Here is a 16,933-nt window from a genome sequence, read left to right as displayed (position 1 = left end):
TACTATCTCATCTGGAAAAAATCGTATGACAACTAACAAGGTCATCTTTCAGAGAGTTGTCTTTCAGGGCGACACCATGAGCCAACTCCTATTTGCCTCACATTATTGCCACTATCTCTAGCACTTCGCCATTCCGACGGGTACTTTTGCGGCAAACTTGCAGATCGAAAGTACAATGTCACTCATGTATTTTACATGGACGACCTTAAGATCTATGCTAAAAACAAAGACGAACTACATCTAGCTCTAGGGATTGTCGAACTGTATACTAAGGAAATAGGAATGGAATTTGGGTTAGACAAATGCTCCAAGGTTTATTTATAGCGAGAAAAACTTAATGGCATCCCTGAAGATCCTGAGCTCGTTGATAGAAGCGCTACACGACACCTTTGCGCTGGAGAGACTTATACATACCTGGGCGTGCCACAGAACCGAATTCAGGATGTGACATCAATAAAGGATACTCTCCGAAGCAGATACAAACGTCTCATCCGGCAGATTTGGTCTTCCGAACTGTCGGCGAGGAACAAAGTATCTGCAACGAACATGCTTGCCGTCCCGGTACTACTCTATTCATTTGGAGTAGTTCCATGGACGAAGAACGAGCTCAGATCTCTTGATATCGGGACAAGAAAAGTTATGCACATGAACAAAAGCATGCATCTTAAGTCTTGTGTTCCGCGACTGTACATCTCACGCCGTCAAGGGGGTCGCGGAATATTGAGTCTCGAATGTCTTCACAACAGAATTATTCTGGGTATAGCACATAGAGTTGCAAATGGAAGAGACCCTCTTTTTAAAATGGTCAGGAATCACGAAGAAGTGGGCAAAGTAGCGTTTCTGTACAAAACAGCGGAGGAGGCTGCTGAAACACTCGGACTTGACTTCAGTATTAGGGGTGAGAGAAATGCATCAAATCTCATCTATCTCGAGTACACACTCCTCAAAACTCGGATTAAGAAAGCACAAGAGAGAAACTTCCGTGAACAGCTCCTCGATAAGAGGATGCACGGCATCTTCCACAGAAATGTGGAGGATCAGTCAATGTCGTGTGAGCTAACTTTTGCTTTCCTTAAATAACTGGGATTGAAGTCTAGTATGGAGGGTTTCATTCTGGCATGTCAAGACAAGAAGAATGAAAGACCTTATAAGGGAGTTGCCACGATTCCACCCGGAATATTTTTTCAAACTAATCGAAGTTATCATCGGCGCTGTTAGAGGTGCCAAGCTTTCACTGATTAGTAGCCTGAAAAGCATCCCTGCGTGTGAACAATATGCTAAAACACTTGCGGGAAAAGTGCAGAAAGCTGCCTTCCTTGGGACGCTCTGTATCCTCAGGGTGCACGAGTCTTTTGCCGGATCGTCGTATTGATTCCGTTACAGACTGTGTTCTGGCTGAAATTTGTTGTCGATATTTTCACCTTTGGTTTTAAAAAGTCTATGCAGAAAGATCGAGCGCGTAGCGCGAGGTAAAGACAGTATGGAGCGCGAAGCGCGAGTTACATGCATTATCGAGCGAGAAGTACGAGAACCAACAGTCGCGTGCCCTAGGCGCGCTCAAATTTTCGAGCGCAGTGAATCGTGCACTCAGCGCGCGATGAGAATGTGCCCGCGAAGCGGACAGATTTTCATTTTGTCACTTTTGTTTAAAGTTTTTTATAAGTTTCATCTCATTTGAATGAAATATAAAGTATGACAAAAAGTATTTTAAAAATTCAGCTACTTTGTTGTAAATTCAAGTATTTGATTAAAAATGCATGTTTTATGGTAGAAAACGAAATTTTTGTTTAAAATAAAGTAAATATCTGAACATTAGAAAATATGTGTATGAAATACTGTTTTATTCAGTTAATAAAAATTCTATGTTAAAAGTGTTACAAGATTAAAATCCTAGTATTTCAATTAATCAATCAATATATATAAAGTAGATGTGAACGAGAGAAGTGAGTTAACGTTAGTTCTTTTGCTGCACTCTTATTGGTTGAATCTAAGAATTGAATACATAGCCATGTAAAAGTCCGCGAAATTTCAAAATATAAAATGAAAAAAAGTACCATTAAATATAATAAAATGATTGAAAAAATTACTATCTTGACATAATAGAAATTTATACGAACATTAATTTATGGTAGTCAGATTCATTTCACTTATTTACATGAAATAGAAAATAAAATGTTTCAATTATGATTCACAAGTTGAGAAAGAGAGAAAGTGCGCGCGTATGTGTCCGGAGTGTCCGCAGTCAGCAGTGATACCAATCGTTTTTCGCTTTCATTTTTCAGTAGCGTCTTTCCCACTGGACCACTGCCGCAGTGATGCCAATCGTTTGTCGTTTTTACTTTTCAGGCGCTTCTTTCCTTGCTAAAAAAAAGGATTGTGCTTTATCCAAAAAATGGAGAACAATACAAAAATCGAATACTCATCTGATGAGTACATCCACGCGAACAAAATCCGATGCAAGACTATGTAAGTATATTTTTTATATTCTCCAAGTGTGCACACGTTTTTTGCTAACCTGAATTTGCCGATCCATTATAATGTAAGAATATTTTTTAATAATCGCCAAGTTTGCACATGTATATTTTCTATCCTCACTTTCCCGATCTATTACAATTCCTTTAGTTTTTATTCAAATTTATCAAGATTTTCATTGACAATAATTTAAAAAAAGAGAACTTGCCCTTATTTCATAAGTTTTTATGGTTTTTTAATATGAATTTTCCGCATGCAAAGTCTTTCTTAAAACGACGAAGTTGCAGCGTACAAATTTATTAAGATGAAGCAGCCATACTGATTAGGTCTTTATTAAAATGAGAGAAAGGCCAAGTATTATTAATTTTTAAGGTTAAGGAAAGAAGAAAGTGTTGCGTTTGATAACTTTACTTTTTAATTGACAAAAAAGTCTATTATACTTATTATTTATTAAAAAAGAATAGAGTTTATTGTAATTAAAAAATATAAATATTATTTTTCTATGTGTGTAAAAAAATGTTGTATTTAAAAACCCTCAGGTTTAGGATATACTTTCATTGAATTCATCATAAGGCCATGTGGTGAGTATAGAAGCTGATCTAGCCAGTCCTAAGATCAATATTTTTTCATCCATATCGAAAAATAAAAGTTTGAATAACGCGGAAATTTTGTTCGGGACATGTTAATAAATATTAAAGGATCGTTTGTGGCCTTGCAAAGAGTTGTGGGAAGAAAAAAGTTTATTTATGAAAAAAATTATTATCGACGGACACATTTAGTCTTTACAGCAGAAGTTTGACTTCTAACTTTCTGCGTCGGTAATCATGCAATACGTTTTACCCACAGACCCGTAGAAGTTCTAAGTTGTCTACTTGCTGCGCTAGTGCTGCTCTGAAACAGCTGATATAGTATGTCAGACACGTGCTATTTAATGATATAAATTTGTTTGTTTGCATCAAAAGTACAAACATTAGTTGTTGGATTCTTTGTGTATAATATTTGTGACCAATTTTGTTTGTTTTGCCCCACTTTGTTGAATATGAACCTCATAGTTAGCCCATTGACAAAATTGAAAATTCTTTGCAGTGTTCCACAGCACGGTCGGTATTTCTCTTACAAACATTTTTTCATAATACTAATTAGTTAGGATCAGAGACATATTCCTACGTGCACTCTATTTAGCGTGTCAAATTTTCAACACGATAGATCCTTCCGTGTGGACGTAAGTTGGGACAGAAAAGTACCAATCTAACTTCTACTTGTATTTTCTTCAAAATTTTTTTTTTCAAAATTTCCTCCGGAACAAAACTGTCACATGGACTTTATTACCTCCTCTTTAATTTCTTAAACTTTCAGAGTGATCCCTTATTTCGTTTAGTCGTAAGTTGGGACAGAAAAATTGAGAACCAAGTTTGGTTATGTGACCCTTTCGTCACATGGCCATAAAGATTTTAATATAACTTCAAATAAAATTTAGACAAATTTCCAAGTTATTTTAGACAAGTTTTGTAATGAGAAAAAGGGAATACAAATTGTAGAATTACATATTGCTAATCAAAAATTTGTAAACTTTAATTTAAAAAATTATTTCAATTCTTATATAATTGTTCCAGAAAATTTTGTTTTTAATTGAGAATTTTGTGTATGATTTATTCATTTTGTTTTATAAGAATGAAAATCAATAAAGAATTCAATCCATGAATTCAAACTTCACATACAGAAATATTCTATGGAAAATTAAATTGATTTAGGAACTTTTAAGTTTTTGTGTATATCACTAAAACCCCTAGTGAGCATTATAAAACCTTTCTGTGATTGGCCCTGCTTCTTTAGCCTTGCCAGACATTGGTACTATCTCTTAAGGAATTGAATTCTCTTAACAAGAAAAGAGCAATTTTTTCCCGTCTTAACGAAAAACTGAATTAAAAATTTTTTTGAACATTTTTTTGGTCAAAATTAGAATTTTTTAATTTTCAATTTAAAGCGTAAACTTTTATGTATAACACCTACATTTTTTATTAAAATTCTTTACATGGTTTCAGAAATATAGATATTTCAAAAAAATGTGATACCGAAATTCAACATGGCGTAACTCCCGTAATTTCAAAAATTTTCAAAAAACCTTTGGACCCCAATTGTCTCTGAGAGAACACTATAATTTCCTAAAGTTTACTAAAATCGAACAAGCACTTGCTGATCCTGATATTCCTGACGTATACTGACCCATAACCTTCCCATTTTTGGAACATAAGAACTTTTCTTATATTGAAAATATCGGCAAGATGTAAAAAAACGTACATAAACGTTATTCACTGTCGGTTATTGCATTTCTCGAAATTTAAGGCCGATATTGTACATATAAAAAAGGTTCTTAGTTTCAAAAAATGTCAAGATACAAAGAAAATATGTCAAAAAATGGTAATAGTTTTAATTTCTTGGAAAATAGCTTTTACTAAAATTGCTATTCAAATTAAGTTCTTAAACGTAATTTATTGTCTTCTGATACATCTTCCAAAGTTTCAGCCCGATGTTATATTAGCAAAGAAGGTTCTTCAATTCAAAGAAAATTCAGTAAACTGGAAAACTCAGTTCAGTAATATAAGTATTTCAATGTGCCCCATGGCCTTAAGCCCTACAAATTTTAAATGGCCGTACCTCTGATGGAATAACAGTGCCCGTGTACCCCTACAGTTTGCATGTGTAGACAGAATTTAAAAAATTGTTTTTATTTTTTCGAAAGGCAGATATCATATTTCGCAAAATTGTCGAGAGATTTCAAGACCTGATATGTCGAAAAAAAATAATTACAAACTTTCATCCGTATGCTCTTACAGGTATAGATTTGAGTGAAAACGTGATTTCAGTACACTTAGCGACTAGAGTGGACATAGTGTCAAACTTTCTTTAATCTCACACTTTTTACACCGCAAACAAGTAAAAGCACATAAAAGTTTAGAAGCTTGGCAATTTTACGAAGCTCATTTTGTGGAACAAATAAATAAAAATTTTTCAGGATAAGCTAAAGATGTTCGAAATCGGTATTTTGTAACATTTTTGTAAACATAACACTTATTTACATTAAAATGGAAAATAATAATGCAGTGTATTACAACTTTTTCAGGATAGCTTCAGTTTTTGTATTCAGCGAGCAGATCGCTCTCGCCAGAGACTGCTCCTAAACTTAAAATCTCAATAAACTGCCATCGCATTTTACATCACCAATGGAATTTGATAACATAAATCAAAATGAATGATCTACTTCACAGGAATAATACTTAATGTTAATGCTTATAATAATTGAAAATAATAAGTTATAACTATATATACTCATTTAAAACTAAAAAATACTTTATTCGTAAACTAACATCGCTCAGAGGCAGAAAAGTACCATTGAATTGTTTGCGCTCTACTTTTACCACAAAACCGGTTACATAAAATTTATAACGTTCAAAACTTTTATATGCTATATATTTCGCAGTGTAAAATCTGTGAGATTGAATAAAATATGATACTATATCCACTATAGTTACAGAGGGCACTGAACTGATATTTTCAGTAAATTCTAAATCTCTAAGATCATAAGGATTACTTTTTTTCGATTTTTTTCTCTAATTTTTTGTATATATTGGGTCTTGACGTCTAATAACAATGTTGCCAAAAATTCATTTGCATTTCGACAAAACGAAAACAATTTAAAACACTACGGCAAAAACGCTAACTATAGAGGTATACGGGCATTGTTATTCCCTCGATGGCCGCTTGGAGCGCGAAACCCCCACGATGAGAGATTTAAGTATTTTGTTTCAATAAAATACCAATCTCTTTACCTTTCTAACCCCGCTTCGAATGTTCTCTCTCCTTCTCGCCCTTCCCCTTCAATATCGATTTACGGCAGCCTTAATATTTCAATGATTGCAAAAAAATTGAAAATAAAACATGCACAGAAAAAACGAAAAGCCAAGGGTTTCATTACAAATTGAGAAGATTCTCAACTTATATAGGAATTCTTTCATTTTCACTATTTGAAATTTTTTATTTTCAATTTGATTCATTTTTCATCTTAGCAATTAAAAAATTAAAGATATTCAAAATATGGTTTTCAATATTATCAATTTCTTAAAAAACTTATTATATTTTCACGTCTACAATTTAACGTATTTGTAATATATATTTGTACTTTAATATATATTAAATATATATTTGTGCATTAATGAAATTGTTTCAAGTTGCAATATTGCGGATGTTTTTATAATTATAATGGCCGTCGCAACATTTTAAATAATTATTTGTTAGTGCATTCAATAGGAAAAAATTTCATAATATATAAAACAAGACGGTGATATATTGCTTGGAAAAAGGTGTTACGAGGAATGATGATGTAACGGAGCGTTCAATGTATTTAGATTACGAGAATGGCTAGAACAAAATCAATTTTCATTGTTTACGATAAATGAAGCAGTGTTTTGTCGATATAAAGATATTTATGCTTTTTTCAGGTGCTGATTACCACCTTAATAATCCTATCGATGAATAATTTGTAACTATTTATATAGATCTACTTGAATTCGATTAAACACTGGAAATTCTGTGATTCTTGGTGATTAAACAATAGAACAATTGCATCCGACTCTAACACTGATTTATGATTTTTGACCTTTACTCTAAACCTTGATTATTGATCATGTAACTATTGACCTTGAAAGTACCACCTGATCAAAATAAAAGTAAGAAATCAATTTTGTGGTAAAACATTTAGTTTATCATTCAATTTTTCCATTCAATCTGCAATTTAAATCTGAATGCATAAATTTATTAATCATTTTTGTCAATAAAATTTTGCTTTTCTCAGAAACCCAGTTAATTCTAATTAATTATCTTTGACAAAAATGTAAATATAATGCCTCGTAGAAAAATAATCCGAACGGAAAAAGAAGAAGCCGAGTTTCAGCTTACCAAAAAAGGATTAAATAATCCCAACTCCCTTCATGAATCGGAGACAATACCGGGACTTAATTCACAGAATAGCAACCGGGTAAACTCAAAATCAATACAGATTCATCGAATGATTGATCCAGTGTCTATAATAAAAAAAAAAATCGTGCTACCAACAAAAGGCTTCTTGAATACCGATACATCTTTCAACCGCCAATTATCTAATTTGGATGAACATGAAATTGGTAAAATTCACGGTAAAATTTATTATTAAATAAAAAACGCGTTATATCCAGGTGCAAATGAAACTCCAAGTTATGGACAACTATTTATTCTGGATAAGAAAGAAGCTGCTGAATGTCGCTCTAATGAAAACTCGAATCTTGATAACGAATTTCTGGCATTGCTGTAAAAAGAGATACGTAACGTTAATGTATTTGCACAATCGTATTTAATGATGCACGAAGAAATTCAAAATGAAACATCACTAGGATTTGTTTCAATTCCATCTAATCTGTAATTGACGTCTTTACCCAAAGCATGTTGCAGAATGTAAATTCGATGGATCCAAATGTAGACCCGAGTAGAAATTCTTCGACTTGAGTTCGACTTGGTTATGTCTTGAGTTCGTCTCCAAGAAATCGATGTCTGTCTACGTCTCAAAACTGATTCGAGACATAGGCCTTCGTCTTACTTTTATGGCCACGACAGGTAAAACGGCGTTTACTTGTCTTAAGTCGAGCCTCCCAGTGGTCACCGGGACGTCTTAAAGACGTCCTTAGAATGTACCTCTATGTCATATGATTTGACGTCTTTAAGACACTCTTTGGATCTTTTTATGGTTTTAAAAGGTCCTCAGGACGTCCTTAAGACGTCCGACGAAAGACGTATATAGGACAAGTTTAGGACTCGTGTGCCCACTGGGCTTGCCTTGGCTAAGACGACGTCTACTTGACTCAACACGAGCCTTGTCTTAGCTGAGATTATCGAACCTGTTTTGGCTCATAAATGAGATTAAAATTGATGAATGATAAATTTGTAATTATTAAATTAGTTATTTTTAATTTAAACATTCAGTATCGGTGGGTCTGAACGAGTATAAAACTTGAAAATTTTCTTTAAAAAAATAAAAAATATAACTTTCTAGAAGGATTTCCTAAGCCGTTAGAAATACGTAAAAACAAACAACATTTTTGATATCGTCAAACAAGTATAATACAAATAACAATCTGTAAATAAGTTGATTTAATATATATATATATTGTATGAAAATATACAATATTACTTAACCATTAACAAAGATTAGCTTTTATGACTGTTAGAATTACCCTTTTTGTTAGGGCAGGTATACGCTCGAAGCTATAAACCGCACGTGTTGGAATCATAAAAATTCGACTTAAGAGATAAATTTATGCCTACAAGACATAAAAACTTGTTTCTAAGACATTAATTGAAGTCTTACTCCGTCTCAAAACTGAGATATGCTCCAGTCGAACTTTGCGACTTCAGCATGTCTTGATTGGGGGCAATTCAAGTTGAACTCAAGTCGAAGCATTTTTATTCGGGGTGCCTTGGTTTACCCATTGTTTCATCCTCATGGAACTCAAGGGTGGCATGCAGATATGAAGTTGAAGGAAAGTGATAAGAGATTGACCACATCTACCTCATGTGCATATGTTGGTGACGCTCAAACAAAATTCGAAAATAACAAATCCCAACATTGTGGATCAGTTCGTTTCCGCATTCTTTACGAGAAAAATGGGGGTTTTGTGGATGATTATCGAAACGTTGTTCGATCATTCGTTCAGTCGTTATCGAAAATGATGCGTTTCAAAAAAGAATCGATCATGACGAAATTCGTGATTATATTTAAGCTCGATATGTTGGTCCTGTGGAAGCATGTTGGCGGATTCTAAGTAAACCTTTACAAGAGAAAAGTCATGCTATTGCAAGTTTGCCTGTTCATCTGTCAAATCAGCAAAGCATTATTATCAATAATTATGTTCATGATGCCGAAATAATATCTGCTTTACAAAAATCAACAATGTTTCTTGAATATCTACAGGTGAATAACCGAGACGATGATACGAAGCAATACTTGTACTCGGATATTTCTCGACATTATTTGTCCAAAAAAGTAACTGGTGCCGATGGACAAAAGGTCAATCGATGGGAAAAACGCAAAAGCTGTCACAACGTAATTGGCTGCATGTATTCCGTTAGTCCTGCTTAAACTGAACTTTTCAGTTTTCGTGTTTTGTTATTGAATGTGAAAGGAGCAACCAGTTACGAAGATTTGAGAACTGTAAACGGTGAAATTCATCAAACTTTCGCAGCTGCGCGTTTAGCAAGAGGTCTGATAGAAGATGATGCTGAATGGAACGGAGCAATGAGTAAAGCTAAGTCATGGGTGATGGCGAGACGATTTCGCAGTCTTTTTGTAAGAATCCACATTCATGCCCTGACGGACAGAAGAAACCGAATGGAGCCTCTACAAAGTACTTGTGAAGACCCCATTAGGTCCCCATTCGGTTCCTTTTTAAAAAACCCAAAAAACTCACAAAATCAACTTTTAAATTGTTGAAATTCGGATTCTACCATAAAATTTCCTATAGAAGGTCACGGAATAATGGCAATACTTTTTTTTGCAACGGTAAGAATTTAAAAAAAAAAAGACGTATAACGCCTGTTGACTGCTACACTTCAAACGCAACATCTGTAAGCAGCACTCAACAGGCGTTATAGATCTTATATATTTTTTTTTACTTTTTACCGCTGCAAAAAAAGTATTGCGATTACTCCGTGAGTTTCCAATATAAAATTTAACGTAGAATCCGAATTTCAACAGTTTAAAATTTGATCTTGCTGTTTTTTTGAGTTTTTTTAAAAGGAACCGAATGGGGACCCAATGGGGTCTTTACGGGTACTTTGTAGAGGCTCTATTCGGTTCCTTCAGTCTGTCAGGGTTGCCAACCTGTTCACCCAAGAGATCTTTGGGAAGAGTTCAGAATCCCCTTATCAGAGGATTATATCAGACGATTTGGGTATTCAACTGGCTCAACGAGAGATTATTCTCAAATAACATAGATGTTATTGAAAGAAGATTGGGATCTATCGAAATTTCCCGAATTGGATAAAATAACAACAGTGTACGAAGAACACGAACAACTTTTGCAAGAAATATCGATTGGACAAAACCAATACGACAAACTGAGTGTAAAACAGAAAGAAATTGTCGATTTAATTCTCTGGGTTCCAGAAGGATCAGAAAAAACTTTTATTTACACAACTCTGTTCTACTTATTGAAAGGTCAAGGTAAAAATATTTGCACGATGGCCTTTACAGGAATTGTTGCAACATTACTTCCTCATGCAGAAAAGTGCAAAAAACTCTTGTTTGCCAGTGCCTCTATTTGCGGACTCGACTTCCAACATTTCAGCTAAGTCAAAACAAGAAAAAAGATTGAAAGATGTAGACGTATTCATTTGGGACGAAGCACCGATGGTACCACGTTTTGCACTCGAAGTCATGGACAGAATATTTCGTGATTTCATGTCTAATGATTTGCCATTTGGCGGAAAGATTGTTATTTTGGGTGGTGACTTCAGACGATTGCTACCCCTAAATGAACGAGCAACTTATAGTGAAACGGTCGACTCATCAATAAAATTCAGTACTTTGTGAAACTATTTCAGAATGCACTATTTATCGGAAAACATAAGAGCTTTATCAGAAGAAAAAGCGTTTTTTCAATTTCTGCTTGGTATGGGCAATGGTACTTAGAATGACAATTTAGAAAATATTCAGATTCCCGATAGATGTGTTGTGGATATTGATTCTGATATAGTTGCAGATACATTTGGTGATATGATCAAAAACAAACAATACAGAATTGCGTCAAAATACGCTATACTTTCCGCAAGAAATATAGATGTTGATGAGATTAATCGCAAAGTCATCAATTTACTTGATGAAAAAATGCAACAAATTTACACCAGATAGATAGTACGGAATGAACTAGCGACGAAGGAGACATCAATCAATTTTTCTGTCAAAGTAGCATTTGCAATGACAATCAAAAAATCACAAGGTCAAACTTTTGATCGAATTGGAATTGATCTGAGAAAAGATGGTTTCAATAAGGTTGTTTCCAAAGTCAGATATCATTTTTCCAATAAATGGATCTTATAGGATATAAAATTCGTATTATAAAAACGCCCATAAAATATTTTTTACATATTGTTTACTATTTTTAATTTAATGTTGAAATATGAATATATTATCACGATGTCGAGTTGAGGGCCCTTTTGACGTCAAAGGGGTCGGTTTTTCCACCAATGACAGCTCAAGTGTCAGTGATTCTCAAATATATTTTTTGTGACGATGCATTGTTTTGTTTATGTGCACATCGAAAATAGAAGTCGCAAAATATTGTTTAAAAAAATATCAAAAGAGGGTTTCGTAAAAACCAATAGAGACAATCTACTGAAAATAGATATATTTATGGTATGTATAAAGAATTCATTGAAAAAGTACTTAAATGTAGTCCTATTTACTGAACAATTCGTAAATATGTACGATTTTAAAATCTGTTAATAATTGCACTTACATTTTATTTTTAACATACTACTGACTCTTAAACCAAATATTACAACAGGATAACTTTTTTGTCACATAATCCTTAACAAATAAAGCTATAAAATCAAAATAGTCAGATATGACACCAGACCGTGGTCTAACCTCTTTATCATGAGTTTCACATGTCACATCGATAGCTCATTATGAGAACCTTTGAGTCACATGACACCCATGTGACACCAATTTGAATAAGTGTTTTACCGCCTTCAATTTTCAATAATTTTTTTCTATTGAACGACACACAAGAAAGAAAAAGTTATAACGTACCTTCCATTCAGATTAAAATTATGTATTAAACAATTATTTTATCTAAAATCGCGAAACAACCCTATTGCGGGCAGCTGGGCGTAGCTTTTTCAAGAGTTAGATATTAGGATTCATTGAAAGTTTATTTAAGTAGCAACGCAATACAAAGTGGCATGAAAATAACAAATGACGTTTTTCAACAGTTTTGTTCCTAATTAGAAAATGCCTTGTCTCAATATATTTGAAAACTCTGATATAATATATTAATATAATGAAATTTGTAACATACACGAATATTTTATTTATATTCAAGATGGAAATAATTGGGTTCGATATTGTCAATAAATATTTAGCCTTACATATGGAGCTTTATTCAAATTATTTATGCTTCTAATTGCATTCATTTTTTATTTGTATAATTTCAGCGGGTGGCATATTGCTTTTTAATTTAGTCACACTTTATGAATAATTATATTCAAAAATTTATTGAAAAATATTTTCATAAATCTTAATTCACATTTGAGTTGATGTAAATTTGAGTGTTTCTAAGTAACATAAAAACGAGAACATACGCGCGCGCAGCGCACGGTATGTTCTAGTAAATATTAATGATAAAGGATTTTGAAAATGTTTTCGGACACCCTGCCTAATTCTACTAGTAATAACTAACAAAACATTTCTGGTAACTAAAAATTACGTACAGCGATAGGTAGGGGTAAATTTTTTTTGTTATGGTTTAATGCAATGGGGGGGGGGGTCTTAGAGAGGGCCTACAACCTTCTAAAAACAAAAAGTTGTGAGTTATAATTAAGTAGTTAAAAGTTTTTCTGATGAAAGCGATTTCAAAGTAGTATCAAACTGATTATGAGATTATAAAAAAATATTTTAAAATATGATTTCCATTAACTTTAATAAATAATTCTTGATTTTTCTTCATTTTAGGTTCAAAATGAGTCACGCGACAAGATACAAGAGTCGGATAATATTTAGAGGTCGCTTATCTTGAATTTGTCTGTTTTTACACAGAAAGTAATCTTTTTGGCAACAGGTGATCATAGTGGAAAATTATGCGAATTATAAAAGATGCGGCTTATTAAGAAGACTATTTTTGGTTCTTCAGTCACGTTATAAATTATGTACACTTAAAGACTTCTCAACAGTCTGTAGGCAAAACCTACTTTTCCGTTTATATGAATTAAAAAAAAAAAATTCATTACAAAATACATTTCAAAAAGTATAAATCTCGGAAACAGTATATTACTATCTTTTATGAAATTTTTGTATCTTTTTTAATTCAAAAGTTGATTAGAAATTAAACAACTTTTGTTAAAAATGAATTATTTGGTTGAACATTTATCACTTTAGTTGAAAATTAGTCTCTTGTAGTAGAAATTGAATTTTATTGCTTGAAAACTAAACCTTCTGGTTAAAACTTCATGATTTTAGTTGAAAGTTTAACTCTTTGGTTAGAAATATGCTCATTTTGCTCAAAATTCGTGTTTTTGGGTGGTAAGTTTAACTGTTTTGGTAGAAAATTCAATTGTTTGAAATTTAACTGTTTTGTAGAAAATTCGTTTCTTTCGCTTGAAACTTCTACAGTTTGGTTGTAAATAAAACTTTTGGTTCAAAAGTCACCTTAGAATGAATTGAATAGTTTTGTATATTAAATTACAATAGTTTGTTGTTAAAATATCAACTAATACGTTTTTCGTTGAGAAATCATGCTTTTTTGGTTAAAAATTGTTATTTATTTAGTTAAAAATCGAAATACTTTGTTAACAAATAATTTTTTGGTTGAATATTAATAATTTTAGTAGAAATTTGATCTTTTTTGGAGGAGAGTGAATCTTCTTGGTTAAAAATTCCCCTTCTTTGTTAAAAATTCACCATTTTTGTTGAAAACTTAGCCCTTGGTTGAATATGGATTTATTTTCATAAAAATTCATTTTCTTATGTTGAAAATTCAACTGTTTGTTAGAGAACTTGTCTTTTTGGCTTAAAAATTTAATAATTTGATTGAGAAATAAACTCTATCATCAAAAGGTCGTGTTTTAGATGAATTCAATCATTTTTAAAGAACATTAATAAAATAATAAATCTAGTTTTTATAGAAAATGCATAATAACGGCTTTCAATTGAAATTCTGATTTGCAACTTTTCATTGAAACTTTCGGTCTAAAGTTTAAAAAAGTATAAGTTTGTGAAACAGTACATAGGTAGCTACTCTTCAAATTCGAATCAGTGAGATTTCACTAATTTCCAGTGAAAATATTTATTCATTCCAATCATAAACGTACTAAAATGTCACCATACTTAGTTTAAAAAAAATTCTCTATAAATTGTAAAAGGGTAATTATATGTGTATAATTATCTCTGCCTCCACGTGCTTCATTTTGAACCCACTATGTAAAAAAGTCGAAAATGCACTTTAAGATTCAGACTTGATTTCGCTTAAGCGCCGCTAATATTCATATGTTGCTAATTTTTAATAAACAAACATCTTTTTCTTCAAAAAATAAAAGTATTATGCTGGTAGTGATATATTGTCACAAAATCCTCACAATAGTTGCTTAGCATTATTATCAGAAACGGTTTGAAATATTACCAAACATAAAAATGTTATTAAAAACCGTTCAAGATATCTCCAGTTTTTACAAAAACGTAAAAACTGGAGATTCCTTCTTTTATGTGGTATCATATTTTTCGTTCCCATTTTTGAAATATGATAACTTTATTCTGTTACTTTCAATGCGGAAAAAACTCTGAAATTCCACCAGTGGTCTAATGTTTAATGTCACTGGATAAAGTTTTTTATTCGTATTCCAATTCTTGCAATTAGCACTGCAACGTGTGTGAACAAAACCTTCAATAATTTAAAAAATGAAGCTCTCCCTTAATGAAATTTGTGTTTTTGCGAATTCTTTGCCAACGAAGAGAAATTTTATCAAATGCGAAGGTGTTTTGAACGCTGGACATATTATTTATTGTGGGAAAAAGTTGGTAAACGATTTGTTTGCTCGTGTAGCATATTGTATGCAAACCTCGGCTTTAAAAAACAATCCTCACGAAATAAAAGCTGAAATTACTTTAAATGGCAAAATATTAAAAATGGAATGGAGTTGCAAAGCTGGTCTAAGTGAACAGTGCAAGCAAATCGTTGCAGTTTTGATTTATTGTAGAAGCCCAGTGGGCACCGAGATGTCCTAAAGATGTCATTAGAATGTACCTCTATGACATATGATTGGCTTCTTTAAGACATCCTTTGGATCTTTTCATGTCTTTAAAAGGTGCTTAGGACGTCCTTAAGACGTTCGCCGAAAGACGTATATAGGACAAGTTTAGGACTTGTGTGCCCAATGGGAGGTAAGTTGCTTATTTCCATACGACGCGAGTTTGTTTGCGCGTACCTACCCAGGAAAAAAAATTCATTCACTTGCATTTGTATGGGTTTTGAGGTATTCTGAATTGCGTATCTGTCACTGGAATTACAGATAGCCGCCGACAGGTTAGAGTTAGTTTTGAATGAGAAATCAAATTTTTTAATCGGCCACGTATTTTTTTTCTCGGACCCATTCAGTAGCGATTATGAATCAGCATTAACCGATAGAGAAACAATAGTTTTGATAGAAAATGATTAATTTAAATAAAACAAATGTAATTCAAATATTTTAAATTATTTATTTAAAAATAGTTCAATGGGCAACTCTTAAGAAAATCATGGCAATTACACACTATTTTCAGGCAAATTTTTTCATTTTGTTAGACATTTTCTTCACATATGTGCATCACACCATTTTTAGAATGTTTAAAAATTCTTTGAATATTTTACACATCCACAGCTGAATTTTTTCTTTTAATATACGTTTATAAAAACTCGTTATCACTGAAAATGAAAAATGAAAATGTCACAATCTGTAGCTTATATAACACGTGGACTGCCTGCAGCCATTAGCATATGCACTGAATGAGTTGAATGTCACTGGAGCTTAATTCAGTGTAAATTTTATAATTCCTGTGCAAGATAATCTATTGAAACCATTGTAAAAAGATAATTACAACTAAATAATCATTGAATTTATAAATAAATTGTTGCATCAATTATAATATATTACAATGTTACTTAATTTTAATTTCTTCAATTTTTGATTAATCAGCATTGTCCTATTAAAAATTTATCACTTCATACATCTCATTTGAAACTGCATATTCCACTCAGTTGAGCTCAACCTGAGGTAACCTCCAATTAGCAGATGCACACTTATTGAAAATTGCTATATGCGCATCGTATATTTACCATTGGGTGTGATCTTTTAAAACTCTATTTCATATTGAATCTCAACCCATAAATATGCTTATAAATGAATCGTAGAATACTCATAGGAATTATTTCAGGTTCGTCAGTCTAATTCAACTATATTCACTCAGCATTTTGACCAATGTGGAATGGCAGATTTAAAGCATCGCGCAAAGGTGACCGATTAAAAATGTGTCCTCCGATTACATTTTCATTATTTTAATCTGCAAAATCACAGATACGCAATTCAAATCGACTCGCTTACTATCGGTTCTTTTTTCCTAAGTATTTTAATATAAATGAGCTTAAATTATTATTTCTTTTATCTTTCAAATATGCACAGCAGAAAG

At 32.5% G+C, this 16,933-nt stretch overlaps 1 protein-coding gene across 1 annotated transcript in view; it reads left to right on the top strand.

Annotated features, from left to right (window-relative positions):
* The first annotated feature begins 3,388 nt into the window (after positions 1-3,388).
* Positions 3,389-16,933, top strand: part of LOC117169125 — a 46,059-nt gene continuing 32,514 nt past the window's right edge. The window contains exon 1 of the mRNA XM_033355298.1: positions 3,389-3,572. The gene's annotated coding sequence lies outside the window, so the exon portion shown is untranslated. The remainder of the gene's footprint in view (positions 3,573-16,933) is intronic.

The sequence above is a fragment of the Belonocnema kinseyi genome, chromosome 3 (assembly GCF_010883055.1).
Source record: "Belonocnema kinseyi isolate 2016_QV_RU_SX_M_011 chromosome 3, B_treatae_v1, whole genome shotgun sequence".
NCBI lineage: Eukaryota > Metazoa > Arthropoda > Insecta > Hymenoptera > Cynipidae > Belonocnema > Belonocnema kinseyi.
The sequence above is the reverse complement of the archived record's forward strand: the minus strand, read 5'-3'. Positions and strand labels throughout refer to the sequence as shown.